Source organism: Triturus cristatus, chromosome 5_2, assembly GCF_964204655.1.
Source record: "Triturus cristatus chromosome 5_2, aTriCri1.1, whole genome shotgun sequence".
In the NCBI taxonomy this organism is placed as follows: Eukaryota; Metazoa; Chordata; class Amphibia; order Caudata; family Salamandridae; genus Triturus; species Triturus cristatus.
In genome coordinates, this window is record NC_140588.1 from 863,486,885 (window position 1) to 863,507,667 (window position 20,783).

Below are 20,783 nucleotides of genomic sequence, written 5' to 3' on the forward strand. Positions count from 1 at the left end.
TTTTGGATGACTGGGGCTGGGGAGGAGCAGTGGCTCCAGATAGCCTAGGTGGGTAAGTAAAGGGCTGAATAGACCTGGGCTGCGTTTAGAGTAGGGGGAGAAGATTTCCTTTCACCCAAATGGGACTGCTCTGCCTCTGACAATGGTGTCTCCACCTCCTGCCAGGAAGCCACACCAGAGAGGGCAGAACTGGTTCTGGCTGGGCACAGACCCTCTTTGCTCATGCCAAGCTACCAAGATGGCGGGCAGGGGTTATTTTAGGAGTGGAACTCCCTTATCGTAACTAGGAAGAAGGGTTCCTATTTTGACAAAGGTGCAAACCCTTGCCAACTAGAGACCTCCATTTCTTACACCATCTGATAGCAACTGAGAATAGAATCTTTTATTCTAAGTAGAGGTGGATCAAGAGTTATGTAAGGGGGGATTGCTATCCTTCTGAGGAAAGGAGTAGGAGTTGAGAATTTTACCTAAAAACATCCAACTCCGGTAGATGGTTTTTGGCAGATTTAAGGTGTGTGGAATTTGAAGTTACATGTGCAGGATTTACGGCCCAAACTTGGACAATCCCTCCTTTTGTCAACTTTGGCATAGATTCTGACAGAGTCCAAACTCCTGTTCGTTCTTGGGGGGATTGTAATACCTTTTTGGATGTTAATCTGGATAGATCTACCAAAAGGGAGTGTATACACACACCCAAGTCCAGACTTAATTTAAGAAGAAAGACACAGGACTTTGGATGGGTTGGGGCCTGGAGACATCAATGGACACAGATATCGCAGTGGCTCTAAAAAGAGCTAGTGATGAATTCTTTATTAATAATATGGGATCTGTCCCCTCGCTATAGTGTGAGACACTTTAAGGTTTTTTTTAGGGGTGTCTTGAGAAATCAAGCTAATTTTAGGAATAAAATGGAAAGAATGGAGCTTACCTCCCTGACGCAAGAAATGCATTTTTTGTGTCTAATTTGCAGACAACGGTAGTTCAGGATAAAGAGAAAATACTGATACGTATGTAAGAGGTGCAGCTGAATTTTAAAATTAATCTTGTGACATAGAGCAGGGAAAGATGGCAGGTTAGGTTTCAGAAGATTTTTGAATATGGGGAATGACCTGGATCACTTATTGAATGAAAGGCGAGGACAGAACAGACCAGGAACAACATCAAGGAACTATTTATTAATCACCGGGGGATATATCTAAAAAGGCAGGAGAAATGCAGGAGCATTTGGTCTCCCATTTTTCAGCATTATATACAGAGGAGGTTTATCCAGATCTCAATAGACTCAGGTACTGGTTGAATGAAAGGGATCTTTTTGAGCTAATGGAAGTAGGAAGAGAGTGTCTAGAGGCACCGGTTGAGAGGCAGACATTCTGGTCATTTAAATAATGTCAAGGTTGGGAAGGCGGCAGGTCCAGATGCCATTCTAACAGAGCTGTATCGGCTTTTGGGGGAATAGATTGTGTCAATTTGGGGGAAATTGTTCAACTCCATCTACATTGAAAGCCACATTAGTATTGATTTTAAAACCCACCACAGACCCTAGAAAGTCAGATCCATATTGACCAACCTTATTATTAAATGCCGATTATAAGGTCTTTACAACTATATTGACCAGTAAATCGGCCAAAGTAGCCCCGCAACTAATCCACCCAGATCAAAAGGGCTTTATTCCAAAGTGAAATATTCATGAAGTCACTCAATAAATAATAGCATCTATCCACGGCATATTCTATTCCTTTGGCAGATGCTACAATCAATGAGGCTTAGGAGTTTGATAGCGTGTGCTGGACTTATCTCTGGGAGGCATTAGGGATATTTGGTTTTAGCTCTTGTTTCATCTCAACTCTTCAGAGATTATATACAAACACGTCCGCCCAAATTCTATTCAACGGTTCATTGACAAAGAGTATTGAAATTGGTAGGGGCATGAGGCAGGGATGTCCCCTGGCCTCTCTCCTTTTCGATATATATTGAGCCATCTACCTAACTGCTTGGCAGGAATCAACAAGTAACTCCTTTTTCCTGGCAGCGCTACAAAAATAAAATAGCATTGTTTGTCGATGACCTCGTAATGTATACTTCGGATGATGCACAGACCAGCCCTAGAGTAGAGAAGTTGGCAAAGGTGTTTGTGGCTTTATCAGGATACTCTGTGAATACATCAAAGTCAGAGCTTATGTGCTGGAATATCATGAATTGGGATGTGGAGGTTAAGTTGAAGATTAAATACTTAGGCATTCCTTTAGTCTATTGCCTGGAGGCCCCTTCTGGAAGTTAATCTAGGGAGGGTGGCAAAGGAGGTTGATTCCATGCTTTTTCGATGGAGGAACTTGCCATTACAATATATGGGCAAGTGAATTTGATTAAAATGTCAATACTCTCTAAGCTGACATATCTTTTTAATTGTATTCCGCTCATGTTTCCTAGACTGGCTCTAGTTACAATACAGGGGAAGATCACAAGTTGTATTTGGAGTTCTGGTGGTGCCAGGTTTTCGTGGAAGAAACTGAGGCGAAGGTTAAAGAAAGGTGGCCTGGCACTTCCAGATCTGAATTTGTATTGTATGGCCTTTCAATTTAAAAATTGCAGAATGCTTCTGGGGACTCCCAATAGCTCTTCTTGAGGGGAAGATGTTGGCAGAAATTACTGTAGAATGGGGAGCTACTGGGTTTCCTTATAATTTGGATGCACCGAAAGTTGTTTTTTTAAAAAGTATGCTTAACCCCTTCGATGCTGCGCAGATTCCGCCGCTGTGCTGACGGAATCTTGAGCGGGCGTGGTCATGACGGAATGGTTCCGTCATGAGCACAGCTCAACCGTGGGTCATGACGGAACCATTCCGTCATGAGCACCGAAGGGGTTAAACGTTTTAAGGGCTGCTTAGGGTCAGAGTTAGGAATATTTTAGGCAAAGGCTACTACTCAGGCTTTTTGACAATTTGGGACTCCCCTAGTACACCAGAATGCCTGTTGGATGTATTAAGTCTCCCCTTGAGGAGGACAGGGTCTTCTTGGGAAGAGATACTTACAGCACAAGGTCTAATACCTTGGGGAATACTTAAGGTTAGGACAGGGGGTGCCCTATCAAGAATTAAATATATGCAGCTCTATTCCTGGTATGCAGGCTGTAATATAGAGTTGAATACTACTTGGTAAGATGAATCACTTATACAGGATGTAAGGCCTTAGAGCAAAGAAGTGACTACATGGTACTGAAAGCTTTGAGGTGGTGAAGATAGGAGTTTGGTGGCACCACAGAAGAAATGGGAGGAAATGATTGCAAGGCCTGAACTGTTGTATTTGTGGCATAGATCCTTAACATTTCTATACTCTACGATCAAACCTGCTAACCTAAGAAGAAATCCCCAAGTGTAGAAGATATGATTGTCTTAAAGCAAATAATGAACATGTATTTGTGACTTGCCCAATGATTGGAAGGTTTTAGGAGATTGTGAGCAACACCATATAGGAAATGTTGGGGGCAAATATCATGATGACCTCTGTTTTGGTTCTGTTAGGGGTTAATATCACAACAAGAAGTCTTCTCAGTAGACTCCAGCAGTGTTTGTCATTCTATTTAGTACTGTTAGCTAGAAGGGAGATCTGTATACATTGGCTGGACCCACTTCCTCCCTCATTGGAGAGTTGGTTAGAAGCAATACACTGGACCTGTGGGTTGGACATAGGAAGCACTTTAGATAGGGTGGATACAGTATGGGCTGATTATATAAAGTGGAGTGGCATATCAGTTAGAGGAAGATGTGTGTTCCTATGATTACATCCAAGCACTAACATGGGTATGGGCTTTTAGCGAATCGAAGGGTGCTAGCGCCAACACAAGTGCTGCAGGTTGATGGCCGGTCCCGATACATAATATATCCTGAATTTGCAGTATGAGGACAGTAAAAAAATAACTTGATCATTTAGACATATTCAGTAATTTATAGCCGTGAAAGTGAGACAAAATGAACTGCAGCTTTTGTGCTTGAAATCCACATTTTGCTAGAGCAAGAACCACTAAAAAGTAATACACATATTTGAAAAAGATCCTCTGACAATCGCAAACAAATGCAGCAATCTAAAATCACAAAAGTAAGAGATAAGCCACAAATAGTGAAAGCAAGTTTCCAGCACCCTAAAATTCAAACATTGCTGTCAAAAGGCATATTTGCTTGTTCATCCTTTTGCATAACATATGCAATTGTATTACACGTATGAATACAGTCAATTGATGTAGAAAAACAATATAGAGTAATTGCAATTAGAGTAGAATACATTTAAATCAGAAATTGACAACAAGATTGACTGCTTGTCAACATAAATATTTTTATGAGATTAGGTTTTAAAACATTCATGAAGTCTTGAGTACCTTTCAGCCTCCATTACAATCTTGCTTACAGAATGCTTTCAGGATGACAGGTGGTATTCTTTTACAAATCTTAAGGAGACTTCTGTTAGTAATCTAAAAGGAATTCATTTCTATACTGGTAGTGTCAATCAAGTAGAATCAAATTCCAGAGTTAATGTTTAATAAATAATGCATTCAACTTCGGCAAAGAAACATTAAATCAAAGCTATGTTTTTAGATTGTATTGAAATATCGGTGGTGTAATATCCTAAAGCTTCTTCCGATACCTAGACCACACTTAACCAATTTCTTTATTTATGTGTGGCTCTATGCTTCATTGAGTGGGTAAAATGCAGATTTTGTTTTCAATAACATGTCCTAGTCTAGGCGAATCCTAAATGTGTTTATTTTATGTTTTATATTCTCAAAACAAATCCAGCCACCACTGCTAGATTCGGTTTTTCCTAGGTGCACATTACACTGGTCAATTCATCTCGTTTTCAGTTTCAGATAAAAAGATCTTCATTTTTTCGTCTGTCTCAATACATGAATTCCTCCAGTAGAAGTAGTAAGGCACTAAAAATGTCTCTAACATTGTCTGCTGTTTGTGAAAGAAGCTGCTTGTGTTACTTCCGCCTCAAAACAGTGGATTGGTACTTGAACAAACACATTCAAGCTTTCAAAGCCTGTTAGCAGGTTTGCTTTTTTCACAGCCTCTATTCAAACTGATGCAACATTACTGAACTTAGAATTACTGAAACACTGGAAATTGGTAATTCTGAGGGGCATGAAGAGCATAATATTCGAAGGAACACATTGTGTGGCCCCCCAAAAATTTGAAAATTACCACTAGAATGTGTATTATCGCACTTGATTCCGATGGTAATTGCCCTTTTTAATCCTGTGTTCCCACCGAGATGGCTCACAAGGTTTTACCTGTTAAAATGTCTGGAGGGGGACATTAAGAATGCACTTTTACTGCAGAATCTGGAATCTGGATTGCTGTTAATTTCTGTCTCAAAGAAGGCCTGTTAAACCTGACAGCCTTAGGGTGGTCTTCCCCAAACATTTTACCTGTCTGTCTCACCTTTTTGCTGTACTCTTTTTTGTTGGTCATAGGATTCCAAGTACTTTACCACTGCCAGCCAGTGCTGAATTGAATGTGCCTCTCCCCTAACACATGCTTTGATTGATTTATGCATAACTGGCATATTTAAATTAACTATAAGTACCAAGAAGAATGCACTACATATGCCCAGTGCCTGTCAATTAAATGCTACTAATGAGACTGCAGCACTTCTGACACCTACATAAGTTGCACTTTGAACATGTCTTGGGACTGCCACTGCAGAGCCTGTGTGTGCAGTTTACACGGACACTAACAAGCCGACTTGGCAGTTAAAATGCCTTTCCAACACTTAAACTCTCTTTTTATTACATATGTCACCCCTTAAAGTAGGCCTTAGGTAGCCAATAGAGCAGGGTGCTATGTAGTTAAACAGTAGGACATGTACTGCTAAGTTTTGCAAGTTCTGGTAGTGAAAAATGCCGAACTACTGTGAGGCCTACCCCTCTCAGAGGTTAACATTGGGAATTCCTTAATACACTTATAAGCTTTGATTCCTGATTGAGAAGGAGGAGCTCCGTCATATTTCCTATCATTGGAATGGTAATGATAAATCCTCTTTGCTGGAAAAATTGAATTTATCATTACTATTTGAGAAATGCCAGTTTCAGAAAATGTGCTTTCTCTGGTCTTGGCTCTATGTGCCTGCAGCCTGACTCCATTACATGTTTGTGGGGTGGGTGACAGTTAGACGCTGTGCATTCCCCCTAGACAGCCACACACAAGGAAGGAAGGTTAGGTGTGACTGAGTGGCCATCTATATCCTGATGGGTCCTCCTGTGCAGGACTGGAGGGAGGACCTGACATTTACACCTGAATAGGCAGTGTCCTTTCCCCACACAAAGGGCTGTACAACCCCTGTAGTGAGTCTGGATCCAGAGTTAGAAGGGAGGACCTCTGTCCCCTTCACATCAAAGGCACACCTGGGTTTATGTACTGGGTATCTTATCCCACCAATTCAGATACTACTAGACCTGTGAAGACCTCTGCCAGGAGGAATAATTACTGTGCTGCCACAAGGACTGCCACACTGCTGGACTGCTACCCTCTGCCCTGCTGAGGATGAACTGGACTAACTTGCTTCAACCCAGAGTGATCTCAAAGGGCATGCTGGCTTGCCTCCTGTTCTAAGATTCAGGAATATCAAAGTCTTACTCGCTGCTCCTGCTTATGGTCCATTGGAAGTGGATCCAGGTGCTTGCTCCAGAGGAGCCAACACATCCTCTGCTGCATGAGCAGAATCAATGCATCACCACTGGTGCGGAAACAGAACCGGCTCATTGACATTAGAATCAGCGCATCACCAGTGGAGCCAACCGCATTGCCACCACTGCAGTGAGAGACAATTGATGTATCCCCTTAGCTGCATGGAGAAACCCAGTGCATCAGCTTCAGAACCAATGCATCTCAGACCTGGTGTCTCATCTTCGCAACCGGAGCATTGCCATTGTTGCATGGAGAAATTTGACACATGGGATCGACACCGACACATCACTCGGCTTCACCCCGCGTCTCACTGTTTCGACAAGGATCAAGCTACTTCCGTTCAGCTGGCCATGCGTGGCACCTAATCTGGCATGCACTCTATTGCCGTCAGCCTGAACTCGTGAGTATGACTTGGTCTGTGCAACCAGATAACTCCATCAGCACTTATTGCTTCTGAGGACTATCTTCACATTTAGGGGCAGATTTACAAGTAGTGACACATCGCTGTCGCAAAGCAGCGTCAAAAACAATGCGCTGCCACTGCGGAAACACATATCGCATTACTTATATCTTGGCGGACCGTGCTGCAATGCTGTATCCTGCGGTAGAAGAACTGGCGTAGGTGCTGCAAAACTGCTGCAAGTCAGCCTGACGCAACTGCTGAAAAAGTGTCATAAGGCAGAATTGCATCACGCAACGCCAGTCTGAGCAGTCTGCGACACTCACCATTGCGTGAAGCGGCAAAAAATCACCCCAAAACAAATGCGTTTCTCTATTTGGGAACCTTAGAGGAGTCTGCAATGGACTAGGAAGGACACTGGAGTAGTCAGAACCCTCAAGCAACCAACCTCAGCAAAAGTCCTGATGCACATGCAGAGACACCTGCAAAGAGGAAGCAGAAATCTAATTTCACTCAAGAGGAGAATGAGATACTGGTCACAGAGGTGACCAATTATCAGCACTAGCTGTTTGTGAGTTCTAAGTTGCCACTTTCCAAAAAGGAGGCAATATGGCAGACCATAGTTCAGAATATAAACAGAGTTGAACAAGCAAAAAGGAAAGCTGCTGACTGCAAAAAACACTGGCATGACTGCAAGTGCAGAACAAAGGAAAAACTAGCAGCAAATCACAAGGCAGCATTGCAGACAGGAGGAGGAAGTCCAGCAGAACAGGAGGTATTGGATGCCCTTGAGGAGCGGGAAGGCAGCTGTAATCTTCGAGGAGTTGGTCACTGGAATCTTGGGACAAGACAGTGCAGCATATGAAAATCAACTGCAGTTAATGGGTAAGTCACAAGACGCTTGAATATGTGAGTAATGGGTCATGGTGGTGATCTCAGCAAGCTATATACCTGTGCCACAGTCTTGATGTATTGGAACCTGTCCCTAGTCCCACCTATCCATAATGGAAGTAAATCACATATGCCAATCACACTTTGCACATGCCATAACAGCCCTGCCATGTCCCTCACTGACTTACAAGCCCCTTGTGCCGCCCAAGCATCACGTTGCGTGAGGCACTAGTGGTGCAAACTGCTGCGTGATATTTACAAGGAGAGGTTTAAGCCACCCTGTGTGGCTTTACTCGTGCTTGTAAATATCGCCCTCTCAATGCAACACTTTGTGTGTCAGTGGTGTGACATGGGTGTTGTTGTGGGTATTCCCATGCAACACTAATGTCCACTGATGCATGTTCAGATTAATGAGAAATCTTAAATCTGCAAATGCCTCAGAATGCTATGCCACCCTAGGGGTGACCTAGTGAGGTGCAACGAGGAGAAATGGTAATATGCTCCCTGCTTTTTATTCTCTTCACATGTCTACTGCATTCCACAGAACATATTGGAAGAGGAATTCACCTCAATTGATTGATCATGTACAGGAAGGTGCCCCTTCCTGCACAAAAACAATCTCCCCACAAAACGGGAAATCTCACACCATGGTGCAAGGGTGCCTGTGCTGTGTGACTGATTCATTTAGTGCAGGCACGTGACCCTCGCTGCACGCAATAGCTCACAATAGCAGTCTCCCGCACTCCATGTGTGTTGCTGAAAATCTGCAAGCATTGAAAGTTGGAATATCACAGCAAATTCATGAAAAACCCTTTAGTGTGCATCCATATGCTTACCTTGTGTAGCCTTAGGCCAATGATGCATACCCAGCTTAAGAAATTCTCAAAAATCTTGTCCAATTAGTTGTCAAATGTTGCATGTGAAAACACATGGCATGGACCATTCACACAAAGGGGCATTCTTACAAGCCAAATCCCAAACTCCTGTAACCTAATAGGTAATACCTCTGGCAATATGGACCTTGGCTCAGTCACTAAGTAGTGTTCTGCCACTTCATGATGCTTTACGCAGTTTTGTAGATATGTCACCCATTGACGCCTTACTCATTGTGAAAGGCGTGAAAGGTGCAGGCAATGGGTGTTCATGTGGGTGTACAATTTCAACACCTAGTGAGGGTTGACGCTGACACATATATGAAAAGCTTGCCAAACAAAAAAGCAATTACTATTGAGAACTTGGTCTGACATTTGCCAATTGTTGGGAATTGTGCACTAAGACTTCAAGGGTGCCTGCTATGGCACCATTCCTACCAATTTAGGTGTTTATTTACAAGCCCCTTGCACCACCAGTGTGTCACTTTAAAAATGGGGAAAAGTTATGCTCTGGCGGTGCAAGGTGCTTCTAAAAACCTCCTCAGTGTCTGTGCAGGGTGAAAATCTTTTATGCACTATAATGTTGTTAAGATGATGTAGGCCGAAATATCAGAAGGGGTGCAGTATGGTGTGCTGCAAATTAGGCTAATGCCTTGCAATACCACTCAAAAATAAATGTGCCTTCATACTGTTGCATGCAAAGGGTACATACCATCAAGATAAACATTGTCAAGCCAGTGTGGCTTCACGTGTCTAGAAAATATGTCCCGCCACACTGCACCACTGGTGTCACAAAAAGTGGGGCAATGATGATGCAAGGGAGTATAAGTCTTGGTCCTAGGTCAACATTAGTAACCCATTTCCATCTCTTTGAGGCAGATGCACCTACAACATCAGACCAGCTTGATGACACACCTGATTTCCAAGAGATGAAGGAAAATCTACCCACCATAGATCATAATACGCTTGATCAAATTCTGTACACCATACTGTCACCTTCTCCGCCTCCTGAGAGTGGCACCAATGATGTCGCAGCTCAAGACGAACCCCAAACGAGCACTACCACTGCATCTGTCAGTACACAGCCACTCCCTGACTCGGAGGATACACAGCTTCAATTTAAAAAAAACAGCTGTTGGGCTACAATGTGACCATCTGAAAGAGGTGCATGTGGCTGTGGACAGTGTAGGTGGTAAAACAATTTGACAGTCAAACCCTGTAGCAGCTAGCACCTAACCTGCTATCCTCAAAAGCAATAAATAGAGGGAAATATCCCAAAATTTGTGTGCACATGATCTAAGCACCCACTGTCAAGTTGTGGTCTTCAACTGGACTATACAATGTTAAACATAACAAGCAATCGGTGCACCAGTACATGACAACTATACAAAGTACAAGATCTCTATTCAGAGTCGTATTCTTCAATTCTTCCTTTTTATTTTAAATAATAATTGGTGTTAGTGTGACATGCAACATGTAGAGTGGATCAGCCAACGCATTTCATCCATTACATTGGACTTCTTCAGGGCATATGTGGAGTCATATTATAAGAGGCGCTGCTCTATCTGAGACAAATTGTAAGTTGTCATAAACATCATGTGACTGAAAGCCGAACAAGTGAGTCTGTAGTCCGTATCCAAATCAAGAGTGTTCTTTATTTTGAATACGGACTAGGAGGATCACGTTGTAAACACAAGTTCAGCACGTATTACGGTGCTGAGTGGATGGGACTGTCTGCTTTAGGCCGCCCTCAATTGTGTGGGACCCTGCGTGTTTATAACTATAGATGTCCCGTACAATAATTGCAGTTGTGATTAAGAAAAAGCTGGTTACAACTACTTTATAGTGACTCACTTGTTCGGCTTTCAGTCACATGATCTCGCTGACAACTTACAATTTGTCTCAGATACAGCGGCGCCTCTTATAATATGACTCCATATATGCCCTGAAGAAGTCCATTGTAATGAGCAGTGGTGTGAATTGACCACTTGTAATACACTAACTTGTTGAGCATTATCATGAAATAGGTCAAACAACACCTATCCTGACAATGTGTAGTGTGTATGTGCTGTCCATCTGTGTAAGAAATAACACCTATTTATATAAATATAATATAACTCAAGATTGATGTCATGAAATCTTGTTGCATAGACATGCACATGTTCACTGCATTGCCAAGTGAAAGATGATAGTCCCATGTATGTCAACTCCCAAGAGTGTCTACCCCAAACTGTTGAGTCTCAAGTGTTGAAATCACATGTTCAACAACAGGAAAATGAAGCTTCACCATCATAAATTTAGCTATGCCTAATCACACAAACACACAGTCCAGATTACATTGCATGTGCCTAATCACTTACATCAAAAAATATGTAAATTGAAATGCTGACCATGAATGAATAAGAGTATAAATGCCAATTTTCTCTTTTTAAGAACAATAAAAACATTACTTTAAAGTATTTATGAAACTATCTAAAACCCTTATCCTAGCTAATCGCAAAATATACAGCTCTATCTAAAATGGAGAATGGAAAAAGTAACATAAACCTATTAACATGTATTTAAAACTACAATACCTAAGACTACCCAATCCAATCTACCCAACACCTACACTATAACTATTCTAAAGTATGATCTAAAGGGACATAACAAAGTTAAACCAAATGGCCACTACAGTTGCACCAGTATTGTGTCCACAGACTTCTGCAGATGGTCCATTTTCTTCAACATAGCTGCCATTTGCTGTTCCAAACCAGTATCTTCTACTTTAAAAAGTCAACATCTTGTGCAGCCATACCCTGACCACCACATTGACCAACACTTGAGTGTTCAGCCTGTCCGGGTGCTGGTGTTGGATCGGTTGACGGTCCAGCCTGCAAAGCATGTCCATCCCCATCGTCCATGTCCTTGATGAGACCCATGTTTTTGGTGCCTTTTGTTTGTCATAAAGAAGAGCCATCCCACGTAACCCCTTTGGTACCTCACAGTTGTGTTAATAGCATGTCTTCTTGTTTCTGAAAGCCCGTTCCTCCTCAGCAGGCATTTTGTCTGTTGGACAATAAGGACACATGTGTCAGTCAATGTGTTCATAGCTGACATTCAAAGCTATCAATGCATGAGTACATTGGAGATGCTGACTATGAAAGTTGTGCCAAACATCTGATTACCTTGTGTGAAACACAACAGCAAGGTTTTGCTTCATTTACTGTGCTATGAGCTGAACCTCATAATTTTGTGAAGGATAAATGATGAAATAGAGGACAATTGATAAAACCACTCAAAGCCATAATAAACTAGCAAACAAACATCATGTTATCCAAACAGTTTTCACAAAATGTACATATTATGATCTACCATGATACAATCAACTAGTCATGGGATCCCTGACAGGAAACATGTACTGAAGGTCCCACAGCATGGTGCCAAAAAAACAGCCTTATTTACAAGCACCTTGCATCCCCCATAAGTCACTTTTCCCCATTTTAAGTGATGCACCGGTGGCGCAAGTGGCTTGGAAATAAGCACCAGCATGCTCTGTGGTACAACAATGATGCCAAATCTCTTGAATGCCACTCCCAATGTCGAAAGACATGCAGCATGCCAGGAAGTAATAGCAGGAGAAACTACCTATGTATTGATGATGTAGGGACATAATACCCTTGTGTATTGGGTCATTATTCCCTCTTCAATACATCACATGTGTACAACAATCATGAGTAATGCATCGTGTACATACACTAATCCTCTGTGAAAACACTTTTTTGGTGTAAGCAAATTAGGCCTCATGCTGATTCTCCCATCAAAACACTTGTGATAGACAATTCCATACAAACACAGTTAGAACTCAGAAGGCAGTGCTGGACTACAAGATGTTCATTGATGGTGTAATTCAACGTAAAAATCATGTCATTAACAATACAGAATAATCACATCACGAGATGCCACAAGGCAGACTGGCAAACTTAGTCATCTGTTGTGTATTATCTGTGCTAGTCTAATTTCGGACATTGAAAGTGAATGTTTGTTACAATGTCACATCACCAAAAGATTAGAGATTTGATGGATGTAACACATCTTATTGTTAAAAATGTGAACTTGCACACGTGTTGTTGCTAAAGTTTTGTACTATAGAGGTCTTGGATGCACACTAAGCCTGTGCGGAGCTTGCGTGTTGTATTGCCGCGGAATTAAATGGAGTAACTGCAAAACTCCTGTTAAACCCCAGTACCCACAGCCCCCTCCCTGCTGGTAGACCTTCCTTCCTCCCAAAATGATATTCTGCTCATGCTATTGTCTTCACTTGGCTTCCGCTACTCCAGTAAAATTGACAATAGGCACTGCATTGCACATTGCGGACTGTGTGAAGGCATGTCTGACACTATCATGGTATTTCATAGGGTCAGGCATGTCTTCACGCAGTACACAATGCCATGCCTCATGTTAGTAGAACTTGAGTAGCATAGGCTGAGTGGAGATAGCAGCAGGATCTCGATCTGGAAAACAAATTTTCAGGAAGGTACAGACAAATACAATTTGTCCGACTTGGCCATCATCATCACAATCATTGAGAAATGATACTCACTGGTAGCGTTGGGGTCCTCAAACGAGTCCACCTTCCCTTTTGTGTATGGTTGTGGTCCACCTAGGCGACATGAACAGATGTACATTAACCAGTGGATGCTGGACTTGTGTACATTTTGTGCATTGAGCACAAGACATTGTCAGTACATATGCATGTAATTTATTGACCATTGTTAAAATCCGGGTTCTCTGGTTGGCACAGGTAGGTACTTGTGACAAGCAGGGAACCTTTCCTCTAGTCAGGGTAAGGGGTTACACTACTAAAACAACCCCTGCTCACCCTCTAGGTAGCTTGGAGCGAGCAGACAAGGCTTATCTCAGAGCGTTATAGGTTAAGCATTTGTGAACACATACAGTAACCAAGTGACAATACTACAAATGGACACCACACAGGTATTTATATTAAAAATAAGGATTCTTTATATAGGATTATCATAAGACCATTAAACGATTAAAAATACACAATACGGTTGCTTAGTTGGTAGAAGATTGCTTAGTTTCTCTTAAGTTTTTAAATGCGACACTTTAAGTCAATGTACCTTAGATGCGACACGCAGGGCAACAAAAGTGTTGCAGCGATGCAGATGTGTTTAAGTTCTTGGTGCAAAAGAAATAAAGACGGGATCTTCCAGATGCGTTACGCTTCTCCAATGTTGCGAGAAGGCTCAACCCGATGCGTCAGCTACAGCGGCGTCACCCTTGACGAGATGCGACGAAAGCGGCCTTGGCAGCGGCACTCTTCTCCGACATTGCGAGACGCGTCCGCTCGATGCGATGCTGCAGCGGCGAAACCCCTTCTGCGAGATGCGACGACAGCGGCTCCGACGGCGGCTGCGAGGCGCTTTTCTGGATGCGGTGCAATGGGACAACTATGATGGCTGCGATGGCGACACGCTTCTTCGGCGTGGCGAGACACTTCCGGAATGATGCGAGACGCTTCCGCTCGATGTGGTGCTGCAGCGGCGACACTCTCTGCGAGATGCGACAGCAACAGCTCCGGCGGCGGCACGCTTCTCTTCCTAGCGTCGCGCTTCCAGCTCCTTGTGACACGCAGTCCCTCAGAAGGCCCAACAACAGCAGCAGGCACTTCCAAAAGAATCTGGGGAGCTGGGGGTGGGGGTCCCACTGGTCCTGGGACTTCGTTCAGGGGCAAGCTCAGTTCAAGGCCTTGGAGATCTTTTTAAAGCACAAGTTGAAGCAAAGTCTTTAGTAGTCTTTCTCCTCTCCTTCAGCAGCAAGGCAACCACTGCAGGCCAATCACCCAGGTCAGGGACAGTACTCCTCCTACAGCTTTCCCAGTTCCTTCTCCTCTGGCAGAGGTTCTTCTTGTTTCAGCAGGATCTAATTCCTTGGCAGCAGGGTCCCAATACTTATACCCCTAATTCCTTTGTTCCTCTGGGGTTGAGGGGCCTTTGCCCAGTCCAAACCAGTTCTTGAGCACTCTGTTGACATGACTCTGCCTTTCTATTCAGGTTGCAGGGCAGAGCCATCAGCCGCTTCGCAGGAGGTGGAGCCAGCATTGTGGTAGCAGAGCACAACCCTATTCAGAGCCCAGGTGTACTCCTCCCACCCATCTGACTGCCAGTCCTCCTATTCACCACCAGGCTACCTAGCCCTGCCTCTATGGGTTTCCCCAGTCCTATCACTCACACAACCAGACAGGCAGATACACATCATAGCAGAGATGGGCTGAAATTGTCAGGCAAGCAAATACCAACTTTCTAAAAGTGGTATTTGCAAACACAGAATATTAAAATAAACTTTACTAAAAGATGTATTTTATTATTCTGAGTTCAGACATACTAAACTCGAATTTCTACCATGTTCCCTGGGTCTGTTAGGATCATAGAATGTAACAATTGTAACAGCCCATTCTGGCCTATGGAGAACAGGTAGCCTTACAATAGTGAAAAACGAAAATGGCTGTAATTCACTATTAGGACATGCCACACACATCAGGGCTTGTCCTACCTTATGCTTACAATGCACCCTGCCCTTGGGCCTACCATAGGGGTGACTGATATGAAGTTAAGGGAAGGTTTAGAGACTGGAAAGTGTGTGCACTTGCCCAGTCAGCATGACAGTACCAGACTGCACGCAGGTTCTGCAATGGCAGACCTTAGATACATTTTACCAGGCCACTTCTGTGGGTGGCACAACCAGTGCTGCAAGCCCACCAGCAGCATTTGTATTTACAAGCCATGGCACTCCTGGTGCACTTTACTGGGGTCTGACAGTAAACCAAATAAGCCAATCATGGAATCCAACCAACATATACAGTTTAAATAGGGAGCACTTGCACTGTGGCACTGGTTGGCAGTGGCACAGTGCTCTGAGCAGCTAACACCAGCAAAACACATGAGGCACAGTGAAAAAAAGTGGAAGGGAGACTCACGCCAAGGTGCCAGGTCTAACACGTGTCCTCTCCAGCTGAAAAGTGGGGGGACCTACCCTACCCCAGAGAGTTCATCATCAATAAGGCGGAAAAATCTGGACAGACGGTCAGCATTGGCGTGATCTGTACCAGGGCGATGTTCCACCATGAAATCCATACCCTGTAGGGAAATGGACCACCTCAACAGCTTTGGATTCTCACCCCTCATATGCATCAACCATCGGAGGGGCCTGTGGTCTGTCTGAACCCGGAAGTGAGACCCAAACAGGTAGGGTCTTAGCTTCTTCAGCGCCCAGACCACAGCAAATGCCTCACGCTCAATAGCATCCCCCCCCGCAAACCCGGAAAAGGTGCTTCTGCCCCTTGGTTCACGGAAGCATTGGCGGCCTCGCGTCGGCAATGCAAGGTTGCGGAAAGAGCCTGGCGCGTGAAATACGACGCGACGGCGAAACTCACTTACAGGTCTCTGGCGAGAGCGTACCATCGAAACATCCTCGCGGAGAAGAAGGCTTACTTTGCTAGAAGAATTGAAGCCGCTTCCAACTCCTGTAAGGAGCTTTTCGCCATTGTGCGAGAGTTTACAGCCTCTCGCACAGCGCCTGCCCAGACCCCCCCTCCTGCGCCTTGGGTCAGGGCGATTGCGGACTTTTTCACCGCTAAGATCCAGCGGATTCAGGATTCCTTTAGTGTACTGGATCCTGAGGTACCAGGTTGGGTGGAGAACGCCGCTGCTACCCGACTGAGTGCCGGTGTGGCTTTGGCGGCTTTCCCCCCTCTTTCGCTGTCAGCTTCTCTTGACCTGATGGGAGGACTAAAGTCAGGTTCCCCTCGGGATGCCTGCCCCGCAAAATTTCTGGCTAAAATGGCAGCTGTCATTAATCCTCTTGTGAACCCCCTGTTGAACTGTTCTCTTGCACAGGGTGTGGTTCCCCAGTCCTGGAAGCAGGCTATGATTATTCCCCTGCTTAAAAAGCCTGGTCTGGATGGAGAGGTTTTAGCGAATTATAGACCTATTTCGCTCCTGCCGGCTCTGGCGAAGGTCATTGAAAAGCACGTGCATAGGGCGGTTGCCGATTACCTGGAGGCCCACGATCTATTGCACCCTACCCAGTCGGGTTTTCGCGCCAATCTTAGCACCGAAACAGCCCTCTTGGAAGTCTCGGAGGCGGTAAAGGAGGTGTTGGATTCGGGTGGGAGAGCGATGCTGGTGTTGTTAGACTTGTCGGCGGCCTTTGACACCGTCCCCCACGAGGGTCTGCTTGCTAGACTCTCAGAGATTGGTCTTTGTGGGACGGTGCTCCAGTGGTTTCGATCTTTTCTGGCAGGTCGTCGACAATCGGTCTGGGCTTCTGATTGCGCCGCCGATATGTCGCCATTGGGTGTCGGAGTTCCTCAGGGCTCTGTCCTGAGCCCGACTCTTTTTAATATCTTTATGACCCCTCTGGCGGCCCTGGCGGAGTCTTTCGGGGCCCAGATCGTCTCTTATGCTGATGACACCCAGCTCCTCTTCACCTGTGAGAGGGGTGCGGACTTCGATGGAGGCAGGATCCAGGGTTGCCTTGAGGCTGTGTTTCAGTGGTTCCATCTAAACAGCCTCAAGTGCAACTCGGATAAATCTGAGGTCCTTTTCTTTGGGTGCAGCTCGGACCCGGACTGGAAAGTGTGGTGGCCTGAGAACATGTTTCCACCAGCTAGTTCCTCCCAGGTAGCAAAAAACCTTGGGATTAAGATCGACAATGGCCTCACACTACGTTCGCAGGTAATCGGCCTCACAGGGACCTGCTTTGGCGTACTCCGGATGCTTCGCAAGTTCCTCCCTCTGCTATCGGAGGAACATAGGAAGATCACGGTGCAGGCGATGATAGGCTCGAGAATAGATTATGCCAACGTTCTCTATCTCGGCCTGCCTGAATACCTGCTTCAACGACTACAGGTCGTTCAGAATTCAGCAGCACGTGCTATTTTTGGACTACCTCGTTGTGCCAGAGCTTCGGGCCTTTTGGAATCTCTCCATTGGCTTCCTGTCCGGAAGCGGATAGTTTTTAAATCTCTCACCCTGGCACACAAAGCCTTGTACAGATCTGGAGCAAAATATCTCCAGGACAGGTTGTCTTTTTACCGTCCGGCCAGATCGTTAAGGTCAGAAGCCTTGTTTTTTGCTGTAGTGCCCCGCGCGAAGAGAGCTCGCATTGGCGGCCGCTCCTTCAAATGTTTAGCGCCTCAGCTGTGGAACAAATTGCCTGTGGCCCTGCGTAGCACTCCAAATTTGCTGGCTTTCAGGAAGGGGCTTAAAACCTGGCTCTTTACTTCTTAGTTTCTGGTTCTACTAGGTTTCTTCTTCTCTATTTTCTTTCTGTTTATTTCCGTCGTTGTGTTCCAAGATGAGTGTGCTTTCTAAAGCGTCGGGACACTCTTTGGAGTAGCTGTACGCTATACAAAAACCTGCATAACATAACATAACATAACATCCCATCTCTGTTCCCGTGGAAGTAACCTCCTGCTAATAAAGGCTACAGGTTGATCTAGGCCCTCTTCATTAATCTGTGAAAGAACAGCCCCCACACCATGCTCTGAAGCGTCTGTCTGAACGATAAACTCTTTGGAGAAGTTGGGAGCCAAAAGCACGGGCGCCGTGCACATAGCAGCTTTCAGGGCCTCAAAAGATTTCTGACAGGTGTCAGTCCAGATCACCTTCCTGGGCTGCTTCCTTGAAGTCAGCGCTGTCAAGGGGGCAACAATGTTGCCATACCCCTTGACAAACCTCCTGTAGTACCCGGTGAGACCTAGGAAGGCTCTCACCTCCGTCTGGGTTTTGGGCGACTCCCAATTCAGGATGGTTTCTATCTTGGGTTGAAGGGGTGCCACCTGGCCACTCCCAACTTGGTGCCCCAAGTACACCACTGAACCCTGCCCGATCTGGCACTTACTCACCTTGATCGTGAGGCCTGCCCTCCGCAGCGCCATCAGCACTTCCCAGAGGTGGCGCAGGTGTTCCTTCCACGTGGAGCTGAACACTGCGATGTCATCCAGGTATGCTGCACTGAATGAATCCAGCCCAACCAACACCTGGTTGACCAACCTCTGGAAGGTGGCAGGGGCATTTTCCATCCCAAAGGGCATAACCCGGAACTGGTAATGCCCAACAGGGGTGGAAAATGCTGTAAGGGGTTACACTACTAAAACAACCCCTGCTCACCCTCTAGGTAGCTTGGCGCGAGCAGACAAAGCGTATCTCAGAGCGTTATAGGTTAAGCATTTGTGAACACATACAGTAACCAAGTGACAACACTACAAATGGACACCACACAGGTATTTATATTAAAAATAAGGATTCTTTATATAGGATTATCACAAGACCATTAAACGATTAAAAATACGCAATACGGTTGCTTAGTTGGTAGATGATTGCTTAGTTTCTCTTAAGTTCTTAAATGCGACACTTTAAGTCAATGTACCTTAGATGCGACACGCAGGGCAATGAAAGTGTTGCAGCGATGCAGATGCGTTGAAGTTCTTGGTGCAAAAGAAATAAAGACGGGATCTTCCAGATGCGTTACGCTTCTCCGATGTTGCGAGAAGGCTCGACTCGATGCGTCAGTGTTCTGCTCGATTTTCCCGGCCTTCTTGTGAGGAAAAGATGATTAAATGTGACTTCAGTCTCTTACCATTCAAGTCTAAGGGTTAGAGTAGTGAATGGAGCCTATTTACTAGGCACTTCGACATGATTCTGTGCTCTTCCCCATAGATCAGGGCTTGCACACATAGCCTAGGGGATAGATTCGTTAGTATTAGGGATAACCTGTCCTGTAGTGAGGGTATTTCACGGAGCTGTGCTGAATTCAGGCCTGGTAGGCCTCAAACGGGAGAGACTCCATCTTTCTTTCTGCTCCGGCAGCTTGGGATGCTTCTATGTCAAACGTAATGTTTTAGTTATGAGGTGTTATTCGCTTGGAGAGAACCGGTTCAGGCCGGCCCTTATCGAAGGATTGTATTTTTCTTCATTCCGAAGTCACTACATCAGGCCGGCCGGCTGGGAACGTGTCCTTGGTACAGGGAGGTACAAGAATTTGGTGGGCGGCAGGTTACGGGCCGGAATTGTCCATGAGGAAACGCACCTCTATATTAGTGAAAGTCTGAGGCAGTTACATGTTCAGTCCGTAGGCGGCATCTAGCCGTTAGCAGTAAAGCTACTACTTATTCCAGGGAAGACAGATGCCATCTTGAAGGCGGAGAAGAACCGAGAGACAGATGCTTTCCTAGCAGAATAGCCAGAGAGGAGAGAGTAGCCGATAAGGAAGAGGTCCCAGTGACTCGGAGAAGGGTGATTCCAGGCGAGCCGAGACACAGACGAGAAGGGAACCTAGATGACCACTGAGTGCAGGCTACATACTACTAAGGTGATGTCGACCCTTTCTTATTAGAGTGTACAACTTAATCTTTCACTTTTCTTTGCAGGTTATGTGTTATATCGTAATGTTATGTGATTGTGTATGTAATGAGTAATAAAGTATCCAGTTTGTAGTGAACCAACATGTGCTGCGTGTTCTTGTATAAGAGGGTAGCCTATTCTTCTAGTCAGCTGCGGCTACATGAACAGATGTTAACCCTGATCAGGTAAGTGGTAACTGAATAAGGGAAAGAGGAGCCCCTCGAACCTGAGAACAGGCTATGCTCGAACTGGCAATCCTTGTGTGATCTGATGAATAGTGAGACTGATTCCCTTTTTGTATGTTATGGTGATCATAGGATGAACTGTCGTATGAGACTGCCGTCTAGGTAGAGAGGTCTGGATTCGTATAGGATCGCGAGGCCGCCACTTGTGATACTGTCGTATGGGCAGAGAGGTCTGGATTCGTAGGGGATCGCGAGGCCGCCGATTGTGCTGAGACTGCCGTCTGGGTAGAGAGGTCTGGGTTCGTATGGGACCGCGAGGCCGCCACTTGTGATACTGTCGTATGGGCAGAG